Source organism: Pseudorca crassidens, chromosome 2 (assembly GCF_039906515.1).
Source record: "Pseudorca crassidens isolate mPseCra1 chromosome 2, mPseCra1.hap1, whole genome shotgun sequence".
NCBI classification, from domain to species: Eukaryota; Metazoa; Chordata; class Mammalia; order Artiodactyla; family Delphinidae; genus Pseudorca; species Pseudorca crassidens.
In genome coordinates, this window is record NC_090297.1 from 146,964,621 (window position 1) to 146,980,751 (window position 16,131).

The following is a 16,131-nucleotide window of genomic DNA, read 5'->3' on the forward strand; positions in this document are numbered from 1 at the left end:
TTATATAATGAAGTATGTCAAATTTGAATATTATATAATGAAGTATGTCAACATTTGGAAGATCTGCATAACTCAGTGAACTAGTATTTTCCAAATGACCAATGCATACTATTATAAAATCATGCATGGATAAAATAACAATTCAAAGTTCAAGATAAACAGTAGATTTTAGTGTAACAGAGTACATAAAATTCATTGAAATGATTTCAAATTCTACATTAAAACTTAGCTTTAAGAAACTGTCATTTCGGGCTTCCCTGGTGGCGCAGTGGTTGAGAGTCCGCCTGCCGATGCAGGGGACACGGGTTCGTGCACTGGTCTGGGAAGATCCCACATGCTGCGGAGTGGCTGGGCCCTTGAGCCATGGCCGCTGAGCCTGCGCGTCCGGAGCCTGTGCTCCACAACGGGAGAGGCCACAACAGTAAGAGGCCCGTGTACAGCAAAAAAAAAAAAAAAGAAATTGTCATTTCTTGCATTCTAGTGTAGAATCGAAGAATACCCTCAGTTATTACAAAGGGCTATAAAATTATCCTGTTTGTGTAGTTGGATTTTCTTCATTTACTTCACAAAAACGTACCACAGAAGATTGAATAAGGAAGCAGATATGCAAATTCAACTGTTTTCTATTGTCAGACATTAAAAAGATTTGCAAAAAAGAAAACAATGTACTATTCTAATTATTTTTTGAAAAATAGTTTCTATAAAAATATGTTGTTTTATTAACATCATAGGTTTATTATTGTTATTTTAAAATAAATACTTAAAATTAAAATTTTTTGTTCTAATTTTTAATATGGTAAATATTAATATATATGGTCCATATAATTCAAAGCTCTTTGGGGTTCTCAATGATTGTTTTTGAGTATAAAGAGATTTTGAAATAAAAAGTTTAAGAACCACTGCCTTAGCGTCTTAAGTTTAATTCTCTCCCAGGCCCCAGAAGTTTAGTCAAAAATTTTTTAAGAATGACTATGAGAAAGACAGTCAGTCTCACATTCTTTAATAGCTTCCTGAGAAAAGATGCATAGGAAGTAAATTTGAGACATTTGTTGTCTTAAATTAACATTATTATACTCTCATACTTAATCGATAGCTTTGTTGGTATAGAATTCTAAGTTGAAAATCGTTTCCTTCAGAATTTTGATGGCTTTCTCACAATTTCTTAGCTACCAGTGTTGCTGTTAAGAAGTCCAAAACCAATTTGATTACCGATCCTTTACATTAATCTGACCATAACCCGCACCCCCACCAAAATTGTAGAGTATCTTCTTTTTCTTGAGTGTTCTGAAATGTCATGTTTATGTAACAATGTGTGTTTGTTCTTATCCATTTCTAATTGATGGATATTTGGTAGACCCTTTCAATCAGAAAACTCAGGTCTTTCAGTTCTGGAAAATTCTTTTGACCTCCTGAATTGGTCCTCTAATTTTTTTTATCCTTTCTCTCTCTCCCTCTCTTTTTTTCTTTTTTCTTTTTTTTTTGTCCGTGCCACACGGCTTGCAGGATCTTAGGTCCCCAACCAGGGATTGAACCCATGCTCTCGGTAGTGAGAGTGTGGAAACCTAACCACTAGACCACCAGGGAATTCCCAATTATCCATTCTCTTCTGTTTCCCCTTCTATTCTCTCTTATTCTCTTCTTCTCCCCTCCCGTTTTCTTTTTAGGAAATTTCCTCAACCTAACAATTGAACTCATACTGAATATTTTATGTCTGCAAATTTCTTTTTAATTTTCAAGAGTACTTTTTCTGGTCCTCTTAATTCTCCTTTATTAAGTGTTTTGTTTCTGTTTCATAGATACAGTATGTCTCCTGTTATCCTTCTGAGAACATTGATGATATAAAACTTTACATTTTTTCCCCCTTGGCTTATCTCTGTTTCCTATAAGTTGTTATTTACTCTCTGATATTTGTGTCTATCTTTCCCATTGGAAGATTCCCTTAAATGTATGGTCATCTGCTCATATTTATGAACAAGCACTCAAAAGCAAACTGAAATCTCTGAGCATATAAGTTGGGGGTGTTGACCTTTGAGCTTCACTATAAGATGATCAGTGTGAGCTATTTGCTGGTAAACCTCCAATGTGGAAAATCTTTAACTTTTTCCTTTTGAGCTGTCCAAATTTGCCAAGAAATGTCTTTCAAACATCTATCTTATAGGTCTAACTGCAAGCATTCTGGAAACTGATTGGAGGGAGAAGGCTCAAGTTCACAAAATACTGAATATAAGTTTCCGTTTTGTGCTTCTTTACAGTATGATCTCTGTCTTCAGCTCTGGTTGGTGTCTATCATTCCAAAGACTTCCTGTTTTACTTTCTTAGAGATTAAATCTCAAGTCTTCTTGGGTGTGGAAGAAGCAGTAACCCAGTAACTTGGAATGGGAGAAGAGATCTGGTTGTTTATTTTTTTAAATTTAAAAATATTTATACAATATACAAACATTATGCACAAATCATACAAGCAACATATATAAATTATGAATATTAATTAGATAAACAAGAATTAAGAACTAGGACATTCTAAATATTTTTGCACCTACATTTGTGCTCCTTCTTTTTCCCATCTCCTTGCCTCCTTTACCATCCTAACCCAGAGGTAATTACCATCATGAATTTCGTATTTATCATTTCTCTGCTTTAAAAAATAGTTTGATATGTATATCACATATGTATATATCCATAAACAATGTATATTTTTGGTTTTGATTATTTTGAGATTTATAAGAATGTTATCATACTATATGTAGTTCTTCTATAATTTACTTTTTTCATTCAAGGTGTGTTTCTTAGAGTAACTGCTTCTAAGCAGACATTAGATCAATCTTCCTGCTTTTAGTTCCAACTTCATCCCCACTTCCAGGATTGTCTTGTGCTGCCAATACCTGAGTTGTTGGAGTTTCCTCAGTATAAATTGCTTTACTTGTTGGATTTCTCTACTACCAGCTTAGGTTTTAACTTTTTCAAGTTTGTGAACTCACTAAGTTACTCTTTTTTCATGTGTTTTCTAGCTTCTGAAATGTTGTTGCTTGTGCTTTTTTGTTTTGTCTTTGAGAGTTTTTAGGTTTTAAATCCCTTTGCAAAAACACCTGTGAGATTTTAGGAAGAAACAAATGTAGCTGTGTGTCTGATCTGTCATAATTACTTAGAAGTCTTTAATTCTTTCCTTTGGATGGATTAAAATCACCCAAGATGGTCTAAAATGACCAGATTTCAGTTCTTTCTACCAGCCCCACTTGCAGAGCCTGCTCTATAGATATGTGTGTATTCATATGTGCATTTGAGAGAGAGTGAAATCATGTCTATGTACAAGTGTGCAGATAGAGCTCCAATCCTAATTTTTTTTACCATTGGTTTCATGATAATTTTTTCAAGCATATTAAATGTCTATTATATGTCACACATTGTAATAGATGTACAAAGAGATAACTCATTATGGTTTCTTTCCTCAGAGAGTTGATACTATAGAGAAAGAAAAAATATAAACCCATGATATAGTACAGTATGATACATAACTACCTTGAAATTGCAAGGCATTGGGACTAGATGGTCTAGAACTGAACAAGGGGAAAGAGAGGAGGGTTGGAGTAGGTAGGGGCTCAGAGAGGGGGGTGAGGCTTTAATAAGCCCTAAGGGCATACTTCAGAGGAGAGAAATGGGGAGGCCATTCCAGGAGTGGGGAACTCTGTGTACCCTCTCCCTGGCCTACTGAGTTCTAGCTACACTAGCATTTCATATCCCTGGCCAATATCTGCCCTCTTACAGAAAGTATGCTCACGTTGTTTCCCTGCTGGCATCCTCTTTCTCCCATCCTTCCTTTAGCTCACTTTAGAACTTAAAATTTTGCTTCCTCGGGAAAGCTCTCCTCCATCCTCTCAGCCCACACTGCACTCCACACCTGTGGCAAAATGTTCTATTCTCACATAATGCATTGGACTTTTCCTTCTCAGTTTCTCCACAAATTGTTAATTGTACATTTATTCGTGTGATTATTTGTCTAACATCTATTTTTTGCATTCAACAAGAAGTTCCAGGATGGAACTTTTCAAAGTGAGATCCAAAGAAATTGTTATATTAGAATCACCCAGGTTCTTTGTAATATAATCCAGATTCCCAGATCCACCCCAGTCTCACAGAATCAGAATCTCTGGGTGGAGCTTAGCAATCTATGTTCGAATCATTCCCCACATGATACCTGTTGTCTGCTGCCTGCTCTGCATCTATAAAATGGACTTAGGTACCAGTTAAGTTATTAGGAGGAACTTTCCGCAAGGACCTGAAGGGTCCTGCGGGCAAGATGGTATAGCATGAGGAATCTCATTCTCAGGAGGTTTGTAAATGCAGCTTTAATTTTCCATCAGGTGGGTAGATTTAAGAAGCTCTTTCTTAGCCCACACCAAGAAATCCAGATCTGTGAAATGAATGTACTTCTTTCTTATGCCCACAGGAGGTCAGTGAAACATTAGGCCTATCTTTTAAAAAAATTTCAGAAGAAATTTCAACAGTGCTGTTTTAGAAATAGACTGCTTCCACATTACAAAAGGTAAGCTTTATTTACTAATAGGTTTCTCGGGTGAGTGTTTGAGTTTCTATGCATCCAAAAATCCAGCAGTGCCCTGCTCTTTATAGGGAAAGGTACATTAGCTTTCAGGTTCATAAACTTTAATCCAGCAGTAGGCTTTCCAAAATGACTGTCCTTGGAGCTCTGGGAGTCATTTTAAGGCAGAGAAAATTCTCTGCTTTAAATTTCTCTCGGGCACCTCTTGAGAAGAGTTCAAGATGTCTGGCATATGTTGATTCACATGTCCCCCCAATGGACGTGGGGCAGAAGAATGATTAGCTGAGCACAGAGGTGGGCTAATGCAGGCTCAGAGAGGCTAGACCACCTGACTAAAGACACACAGTAGTGGAATCAGAACATGGGTCCACTTCCTCATCACCCAGGGCCTTCTTTACAAGATGAGATTTGTGATATGGGGTGTTCAAGCCAAGTGTTCTCTTAGCCGATTTATACTATTCTGTATGTCTTTTATGGAGCTTCTGTCTGGAGCTCAACAGTTGGTCTTTTCCCTAGTTCAGTTTCTTTTTTCTTCTTTTAGCATCATGGTCATCAAGTGAGAGTGGAAGAAGTAGGGTCAGGGAAGAGTCCACTGTAAGGGGCATAGGGGTCTGTGTCCACTTCCTGAGCCCTTGTCACTGCCCTGGCATAAGACCCAGGCTTGCCTTGGGGCTGGCCATAGTGACTGCTCACCCCAGACTCTAAGGCTTCTGGGCTCTGATGGGTTTCCTTCTCTCTATCTCTTTTATTTTCATGAAGCCACCCATGCAGGTGGCTTCATGACTAACACATCACAAATCCAGAAAGTGCCAGGTCTATATACCTGACTCCAAGAGAAAGATTATGCTGATCTACATTAACTAACTCATTAATTAATTAGCTTACTTGTCAGATGGCGCATGAGGAATTCCTTCATGCCAGGCATTTTCCCTTACACTTAGGGTTTCAAAGATGAGCAACATGTGGGTGCTGCTATGAAGGAAATTGTTTCAAGGGGAGGAGGTTGATAATAAAACTATTAATGACTGAGTTACATTCTGAAAAGTGCTACAGTGGGGCATATCTGAGAGAATGTAGAGACGTAAACAAGAGGACTTCTCTTGCTTCAAGTGGATAAGTTGGTAAATGACATTTTTTTGGTACATCCCTGAGAACATCCCATGGAAGATTCATGGCAGTGGTGGAGTGAAAGACAAGGAGAGAAGGAAAAAACATACCTGTGGACAGGGCCTGGGGCTTTTTCCCTTACAAGGCTCCCAGTGGGATTGAGGAATATGGTGGACCAGTCCCACTGAGTGAAATGTGTTGATAAGTTCAGTGTGAAGGGCTCCTCCCTTTGGAGACATCCTGGACAGGGCAGAGCCTTCCAGACCGCAGAGGGGATGCTCCTGTCACCCACCATTCCCTTCCCAAGAGTCCTTGGTCAGAGTAGAGGTTCTGAGTGAATCCTGAGCACCAGTTCCCCTGGATCCACTGAGAGGCACATCTGGCCAAGTCACAGGAAGGCAAGGATGCTCCAGGTCTGGATTGGTCTAGATCAGTTCTGCATATACATTCTGAGGGCTGACAACTTCTCCCATCATGCAAACCTTTCTTCTTCCACTCATGTCTCTACTCTCTCTCATTAGATGACCAAGTCATCCTTGCTGGCCTGGGATTGTTTCAATTTTCAAACTGGAAGTCCTGTGTCCCAGGAACCCCCTCAGTCCTGGGCAATCTTGGATGCTTGATCATTCTATTGTTTTGCCACCAATAAGTGGGAATGACCCAACTAGACAAAGAGTGCCAGGCTGGCTCTGAGGCACCCAGCACTATTGGGTCTACACCCATGCCCAGCTGATCTGTTAAGTAGCAGGGATGATTTCTCTAGCAAACCTCACTGCTACTTCCAAAGTAAGTATATTGGTTTCCTAGGGCCACCTTAATAAAGTACCACAAACTGAGTGGCTTAAGAGAGCAAAACTTATTGTCTCACAATAGTGGAGGCTAGAAGTCAAAGGTCAAGGTGCCATTCTTCCCCTGAAACCAGAAGGGGAGAATCCTTCCTTGCCTCTTCCTACCTTCTGGTGGTGGCCACCAATTCTTGGCTTGCAGCTGCAACACTTCAATCTCTGCTCTGTTGTCATGTATTGTGTTCTTCCCATGTGTCTCTGTCTTTGTGTCTCTTATCTCTATAAGGACACCACTCAAATTGGATTAAGGGCCCACCCTATCCAGTATGACCTCATCTTAACTAATTACATCTACAACTACCCTGTTTCCAAATAAGGTCATGTTCCAAGGTGTTGGGGGTTAGGACTTCAACATATCTTTTTAGGGGACATAATTGAACCCATAATAGCAAGCAGGTGAGAAAGGATGGATTGGGGCCATTTTCTTTGCAAGGTGGCTGTGTACACAGCAGGCCCTAAGGTTTCATATAGTTTTCCTTCAGACCACTTAATTGGCCTTTTGTGGAGCTCTCTTTCTGTTCCTATCTTTTGGGTTTTTTTCTGTTTGTTTGGCTTCTTTTATCTGTTTCTCTGCTTTTTCCTTTTTCCATTCCCCAACCTACTTTAAGCTGCTGCTCCCAGCCCCGCACAGTACCTTCCTTTAGAAGAGCTCTTCTTTCATAGCTCCAGGACTTACCACAACCTTCATCTCAGCTTGAACCCCTTCCTTGTAGTCATTGTTTTTTACATTCAGTCCTGGGATCTACAGAAGGGCTGGAGACGTGGTGGTGATAAGGGCAAGGAGACCCCATATAAAAGAGTATCACTGAATAATAAAGATTTAATCTGCCCAGAACTCTCTTTATCCCTTTGATCTCTTCTTCATATTGTGTTTTTCTTATATGATTTCATTTAGGAAGGAGTTCTGCTTTAAAAAAAAAAAAAGAGAGAGAGAGAGAAAGAGAAAAAAAAAATTACAGCTCTAAGACATAGTGAGAGGAGTCTTCGGTCCATAAGGTTGAAAGTCCAAGCTGGTTGGTTACCCGGAGAGCTGTTAGAGAATTGAATAAGCATTCAGTGTTAACTCTGGCCTGAGACCTTAGAGGTCACCCCCTTCAGTGTTTTTCACAATTATTAAATATCTGAAACCCCACTCCACCTTGACCTGTCCTTTTTCAAAAGCTAAGTGGAAGTCCATCACTGCAAACGATAGAGTCATCCCTCAGTGTCTGGGAGGGGGTGAGGATTGGTTTCAGGATCACCACCTCTTCCCCCCACTCTTGCAGATACCAAAATATGTGGATGTTCTAGTCCCTTCTATAAAATAGTGTAGTATAGTCAGCCCTCTGCATCGTTATTGGATTCAGTTGGTTGAATCTGTAGATACAGAGGGCTGACTGCACACGTGGCAGAGGTTCTAATGGCCCCCAGAGTCCTGCCTCTTCTCCTTTCCCTTTGGCCATTGCTGAAGTTTGAAGGAACTCTTTACGTTTTGAAAACTGTCAAGTGGTAACGCAACCCACAAGTTTTAGATGAAGATGGGGCCCAGATAGGAGTGATGGTTTGCCCAAGGCCCCACAGTGCTTGCTGGCAGAGCACCAAGTGGAGATGAGCTTTCCCATAGTGAGAGCAGAGCTCGGGTCCCCAGCCAAGAGCAGAACAGGACTCTTCTTGCTTTGACGTCCACCACCCTGTCTCTTGGCTGGGAATTTTATCCTCTCATTGCTCTACCCGTCCAGTGACCAGCTCTTAATCATCCTTCAAGATTAAGCCCAAGCACTGCCTCCTTTGTGGAGTCTTTCTCCACTGCCCATGCCAACTCAACTCTTCCCATATTCCCACCCTTTGTCATTCATATCAGAGAGGTTCTTATATTCTACCACATAGATTTGTCTGGGGTCAGTCACTGATGCTTCTTGTTAATCTGTAATGTGCCTTATTCCAAAAAGATTTCAGATAGACATTTTCCCTGCTATTTGGGGTGTTCAGCAGCATAACTCCAACATCTAGCACAGTGCCAGCACATAGTAGGTGTAGAGTCATTACTTTTATAATGAAAGAATTATACAGCTGGATGGAAATCAACTTATGCTCTAAGCCAAGGTACCCCAAACTTTAATGCACTTCAAATCATCTGGTAATTGTGCTAAAATTTAGATTCTGATTCAGGAGGTGTAGGTTAGGGCCCATGATCCTACATTTAACAAGCACCTGTGGATATTGATGCTGCTGGTACTCAGATACTTTTGAGTTACAAAGAGTAGAAGATTGAAGTATGCTCTGTTAACCATACTGAAAACGGACAGGAGAGTAGGGATAGAGCAGGGATAGTCAAGGAGTCCAAGTCACATCCAGGAGTGCACACAGCTGAGCTTCAGAATGAGCCTTGCAGAAGTGTCTCCAGTTAGAGATTCCTGTCTGCCTGGGGCTCAACTAAGAAATGGACTTTAGCATTGTTGACTTGGGGAAAACGCAAAGCCATCAGGAAGTTCCCTCACCATTCAGCGTGATACGGCCTTCAGAAGGGAAGATAGACTGGGAATCTCAGCAGTACTTTCTCACCTTTGGGAAAGAATATACATTTTTACAAAATGCTACACATACACTGTCTCAAAGATTCCTAAGGGAGATGTGTGATACTCCATCGTGTGGATGACAAAATGGAGACTCACACACATACAGATGGCTTGTCCAGGGTAACTCAGGCCCCAGGACACTGATGAAAGGGATACTGCAATTAGATTTTCATTACATCTATTCTTATAGCACTTTCCCTATCCTAACATCCTTACTATTTTAGTATTATAACTTGTTTGAATAATTATCTTCCAGGCAAATTGTGACCTAATCTGAGTTGTTTGTCATCAAACCCTTAGCACCTAATGTGAGGGTCTTGCACCTATGAGGCACTCCAAGAATATTGGTTAAATAAAAGAGTATTGAGTTTCACCATCGGAAGGTCTCCACTTATACGCTCCATCAAGATTATGGGTTGTGTTCAGCTGATTACAGTACAGCATTAATGAGGTCTAGGCTGTGGGTTTGGTTACCCTGTATGAGTGGCACAGCTTTGCCCTCTTCCCCACCCATATGCTTCTCAACACGCTCAACAGGTTTTGTGAAAATGGGACCTATCACTGATTCAGGAACTTGGCCTCCTGAATCGGAGTCTTTGGGGATGGGCCTATGAATCTGCATTTTAAATAAAATCCAGTGTGATTCTTTAGGGTTTGAAGATCTTTGATTTAGGCTGGTCAGACACATCTCCCCAGAAAGAGTTTAAAATCTCTGTCACCTCCTACTCTCACCCCTGTGACTCACTCGGACAGGATTCAGATTTGTCAATCAGTCATGATTTTTCCTTGAAGCCCCTTAGAATTAATTCCACTCCCTTCCCTGAAGGGCTTAGAGTGGGACAAGCACACTTGGCTCAGGAACAAACAGAAATTCTACCCCAAATCCCCATCTTCTCCCCTCTCCTATCCTCCCCACCTTGAGAAACAGCTCTAGTCCCTCCCTTCCCTGCGTTGGTAGAGAGGAGAGTCAGTGTGAGCAGGAAACTGATTAATCTACTGGTAGACATCAGAGAGATAAAAATCCAATCTTTTATACCTTTTTAAAACCTGCCTCAGGGAGAGGACAATAAACCAGGACCCCCTGTACTCCGAGGACCTTGGTCGTTCCTTATCCATGTGGAGATAAATCAGAGAAATTAAGTTCTCCTCAGAACACAGTGCTTCTCTTTATGCTCAGTGCTTTCCAAACAGCAACTCTGCTGCCAGGGTTTCTGCAGCCTCCCCCAGTGCTGCAAAGATGGGGCGTTGCTCCTCAGTTCTGGGACAGCTGATTTCTATCACTTGAAACAGCTGAGTTTGAACTCAGAGGACCGGATTGAAATCCAAGCTCTACGCCTTACCTGCTCCATGACCTTGGGCAAATCACTTAATGTCTGTCTCTATTTTCTCAGCTCGAAAAAAAAAAAAAAAAGATCCTATTTTTCTCTACCTTTACTAGGGCTTTTGAGGACAGATGAGATGATTCTTGTTTTGAAAAGGGTAGAGCTGTGAACTATTTTAAGCGGCAGTGGACCTAAGCCATATCCTGAAGTCCCCTCCACCAGGGGTTCCATCTGTAGCCCACAGAAGGTGACCTGCTGGGGCTTCCAGTAGCCCACAAACATTGGTGAGATCAGAGTGCTGCCATTCTTGAAAAATTCACATTCCCCAGCTCTGCCAGAGTGCAGATGGACTAGTGGTCCAGGTATCACATCCAAGCAACCCTAGGAAGAAATGAAGAGAGCTGGCTCGCCCCATAAGGTCGATGGAGAACTCAGGCTTCCATTAACCTCTGGGGACTTTGACTCTACAGCTTCCAGTTTGTATCAAGAGAGCGGAAGTTGCTTATTCAACTTCCCCATAGTTTTCAAACACACCAGAGGAAGGTTTGGGGGAGCTAGGCAGGCCAGCTGTTCACACTATTAGATTTTGAGGGACTCCTGGCCCAGCCCATCATCTGGGCTTCTCCTCAACTGTATCCTCACCCATCAGCACATCCCTGGGTCTTGGTACTTCAGGTCCATGACTTGGGAATGACCTATGTAGTCAATTGGTTCTGAGGTACCAGGACTGACACAGGTTTAGAGGGTTCTGACCCCTTCATGTTTTTATTTTTAAGAGGTTTGTTATTTTATTTGCCTGAAAATAATTCTATACGGGCAAGAATTTTGAGAACAGTGGCAGGGGCTGGCCCCTCATACAACAGCATAGAAGAGCTGGCTCACTGGGCCTTTTAAGAAATTCTTAACCAGGAAAACAATCGCATCTCAAGCTGTAGGTGGCAATGTCTCTTTTTAAATGATACAAATGATGTCTCCAGTGGTTTCTCATTATACTTGAAATAAAATCTAAACGTCTTGCCCTGGCCTTTGCCTACAGCCCTGGGCTCACCTCAGACGCTCAGTGTCTCCCACACTGGCCTTCTTCCTGTTCCTCTCATGTCATCCAGCCATGATCATTCCACCTTTGGGCCCTTTGCAGTGACCATGTCTTCTGCTCAGATTCCCCTTTCCTCTCTTTTTGCAGGACCTGGCTCTTTCTTGCCCTCAGATCCCTCCTTAGATGTCACCTCCTCAGAGAGGCCTTCCCTGACTACTCAGTCTCCTATTTGCCACTATCACATGATCTTATTTTCATTCCCTGCAGAGCACTCAGCACTCTGATATTTTTCCTATTTATTTCTTGATTTCTGTTTCTTTCTACTAGACTGGAAGACAGAGATCTCATGTTTGCTTCGATATTCCCTGCTCTTAGTATAGTACCTGGCGCGGAGCAGGCCCTCAGGAAATATCTGATGACTTTGAAGGAAGTGCTTTTAGAGCTGGATGATCAAAGCCTCAGTTTCTTCCTTTGTTAAGTGGAGATTGTAACATTGACTTTGCAGAGTTTTAAGTGTTTAATAGGAAAGAATATGTAAAAGTCAGACAGAGAAAGACAAATATCATATAATATCATTTATATGTGGAATCTTAAAAAATGATACAAATGAACTTATTTACAAAACAGAAATAGACTCACAGACATAGAAAACAAACTTATGGATACCCAAGGGGAAAGGAGGTGGGGGAGGGATAAATTAGGAGTTTGGGATTAACAGATACACACTATTGTATGTAAAATAAACAACAAGGTCTTACTGTATAGCACAGGGAACTATAGTCAATATCCTGTAATAAACCATAATGAAAAAAACATGAAAAAGAATATATATGCATAACTGATTCACTTTGCTGTACACCTGAAACTAACACAACATTGTAAATGAACTACACTTCAACTTGGGGAATTCCCTGAGAGTCCAGTGGTTAGGACTCCGAGCTTCCATTGCTGGGAGCCTGGGTTTGAACCCCGGTCAGGGAATTAAGATCCCACAAGACAAGCGGTGCGGCCAAAAGAAAAACCAAAAACAAAAAAACAAAAAAACAAAAAACTATACTTCAGTTAAAAACAAAAGTGCCTTGAACATAGGAGATGCTCACAAAATTAATTATGAATTAATTAAAATAATTCCCTTCCTTCTTCTCCTCCTTTCTCTGGCCATGGCTCTGCCACTTAGGAGCCTATGGCCTTGGTGAGTCATTTTTGCTCTCTGGGCTTCATGAGGGGAAGAGAATGTCAACAGGTCATCAGCACAGATAGTCTGAATTTACTGTTTACCAGGGGGAAGGAGATGATGTCTCTTTTTCCCCAGCCGCAGGGCCTAAAGGACTTGCTTAAGTTAGCGCAGAGATGCCCCTCCCCTGCCTAAATGGGCATGGTGGGGGACTTCAGAAAGGAAGCTAGTGAAAGGGACTACCCTTGGAATACTAAGCAGGCTCTTAATTTCTCCTTGAATCGACGAGCATTATATTATGGCCCTGCCGTTGGCAGACAGGGGAAAACCTTGATGGTGGCTGAATTAAATATGACTGGGATTTACAGAGGAATAAAAGGTCCCGGAGTAATATGGCTTCTTTTCTCTGAACCGTACATTGGAAACCCTGGTGCCTGATCGGCTACTGAATCTCCAGTCCTGAGGGTTTTTAGATGGAGAGCTCTGGAAGCCCCCACCTGGCAGCGAAGTTTCCAGCAAATGATATCACCAGAGGTTTTGCCCTGCAAGGCGTGCTGGGTTGAAGGGCAAAGGGACCTACCATATTTGCATGGTGTTGATGACATCACACTGGCTAAGAGGACTTCAGCCTTTCTCCAATCATCTCAGGGGATGGCCTGAACAGAGGGCAGCAGACGAAGGGCTGGAGGGAGCATAGGCAGGCAGCATCATGGTTCAGCTGCTTGGAGTTATTTGCACAAGTTCGATAAGCACCTCCTCCCCCTCCCTCTCTGGAAGAATGCTGCAAAGATGGAAAACAGTCGGGACCAGTGACTGCTGGGGGCCATGCCTGCAAGCCCCTAAGGACATTTTCTTCGGGAAAATACCCTGCAGCATTTTAAGGAGCATAGTCTGGGTACAGCAGAGAGTAGAGTCCTTACTTGCTTGAAGTCTGGCGGGGGAGGGGCAGAGAACAAGACAAAGGCAGGGAACCTGTTTCATTGTCACAATAAACTTCAAGGTGGGTGGGACTGTGATTGATGTCATTGTAGGAATAAAGAAACCAAGATCCAAGGAGATTAGGTGACTTGTCCACAGTCACACAGTTGGGAAGCAGTTACTGAACAAGAAACAAATTCCCTGGACACCTCAGGCCCTCATGCTCTCTCCTGTTAAAGCTGCCTTCAATCCCCCTGTTCATAAAGAGGGGTACAGATGGTGCTGGGGAGGATGTGAACATGGTGATGATGCAGGGTTTTGTCCTGCTGCTTGCAGCCTTCTCCAAGGCAGGGGAACAGGCTGCGGACTATGAAGGCTGTGAAGACAGAAGCTAAGATATTCAGTGCCTTTATGGGGCTTAGAAAAGATGCCCACTCTGGGTCAATGTAACCCTGTGCCAGGCCTGGACTTTAGCCTCAACTTATCCTTCAGGCTGCGTACATTTTTGCAGAGGATAATGTACACGTCCCTCCACATCTGCTCTGCTGACAGGAATTCAAATCTCAGCTTCAGAACGAGGCTTTCCACCACCAAGACTTGCCATTTGCCTCTCTCCTCTCCCCTCTGCTCTTTTAAGCAACTCCTTCAAGGAACTGTCTGCTAAAGACACCCAGACAACTTATCCTACTGCCTATCTAGTACTTTTTTTTTTTTTTTTTTTGTGGTATGCGGGCCTCCCACTGTTGTGGCCTCTCCCGTTGCGGAGCACAGGCTCTGGACGTGCAGGCTCAGCGGCCATGGCTCACGGGCCCAGCCGCGGATGTGGAATCTTCCAGGACCGGGGCACGAACCCGTGTCCCCTGCATCGGCAGGCGGACTCTCAACCACTGCGCCACCAGGGAAACCCTATTTGGGACTTTTGACAGAACCCCACCAGACCATTCAATCCAGGCAGGAAACAGAAAGCAGCAGAGGTTGGGAGACATGCCCGAGGCTGACAGTCAGGTGGGATCCACCCCAGGCATCACCCCTTCTGGTGTCATCTACCATCTTTCAGGTGTCTTCTACTGTCTTCTCAGCCACTCTTGGAGTGGTCCCAACCCATCTCTGAGCCAGTAGTCATTAAGCTGCTTTGGCTAGAGCTTCCATGGACACATAGAAGGATATTAATGTCCAATCTGCTTTTTTTTTTTTAATGTCAACAACTCAACTTACTTTTTGGCTTTTTCTTTGCTACATTAAAAGTCAATTTGTCTTAGGTGACCTTCTCTTTAATAAAATACAAATATTTTTCTTACTAACAACTGTGCTTCTGAAGACCAAACACTTCCTGGTATAAAGTAAGAGAAAAACCACTATTGTGTGTGCATGTGTGCGTGTGTATATGTGTGTGCGTGCACACAGGTGTGTATGTTAATTAACTAGGATGTCATTAAAATTTCATTTAGGGGTTTTATGAAAGAGAAGAATAAAATAAAACTTTTGAGTTGAGGGCAATGTGAGTATGTTCTGCAAATGAGAAGAGACTGGGAAAGAAGGAAAAAGAAGCGGGGTCTGGTTCCAGGCGTGTGTTGGAGTAAAACAGCCAAGCTGGGGTTCCAGGCAGCTGGGCATCAAGGACCAGTGTCAGGGTACTGTTTGAGTTTCTAGGAGGTAGGCTGGAGCAGGATGTTTGTCCAGGGACAACGTACCTAATATTCAATTCACATGAGGGGACCACTTCATCTGCCCCTAACGTCCTCATCAGCCCAAAATCCAGTGACTTGCAAGTCTTTTCTCTACCGCCATATAGATATGCACAAAGCTGTCTCTCTGTAGAGGTCCAAGATCCACTGTAATGGTGGAAAGGGATTTTGAGCAGGCAGCAAGGAGATGGGGAGAAGCTGATGTACCTGTGTGAAGAGGTGAAGCTGAGCAAACAAAGGTCCATGGAATTAAACATGTGGGGCTTGATTTCTCGAATAGGTAACCTCCTCAAAGGATTATTTTCTGGTGAGATCAAATCCAATTGTAAAGGTATGAGGAGAGCTTGCGATTGAAGAACACATAAAACATAAAACAGGATGTTTTATGAAATAAAGAATCCTTTGGTCATGAGTCAAGTTTGCCCCATGATTTAACTTAAATAAAACCCTGTAAAAATCCACACCATCTTGGAAAGTGGATTTTCCTAAACCTAACTAGAAATGCAGCCACTCTTTAGCTCCTCCCTTAGAGGAGAAGAAATAGGCCCTCTTGGACAGGAGATAGCAATGCATCACAGGGAGCCCTCCCATCTTCTCTACTCACATTCAAGCTGGAACGTATTGGTGAGGTTTGCTGGGACCAGACTTCGCAGAAGCTAAGACTCATTGGATGCTGTGGTTAGAAAGGATCTCAGAAGTCATCTGGTCTGCCCTCACACCTGTTATAGCAACATCCTGCTCATGACAGATGGCCACTTGAGGACAAGGACCACTGGGTCTCGTTTGACTTTGGTTCCCCAGAACCTATAACATCATTTGTTAAGTATCAGGTGCTCAATAAATATTGATCTAATTACCTGCTGACTGAGTAAATGAATGCATCTCTCTCAGTAACAAAGATTGTCTCCTTGATCAAAACTCTCATTGGGCTCCTCTG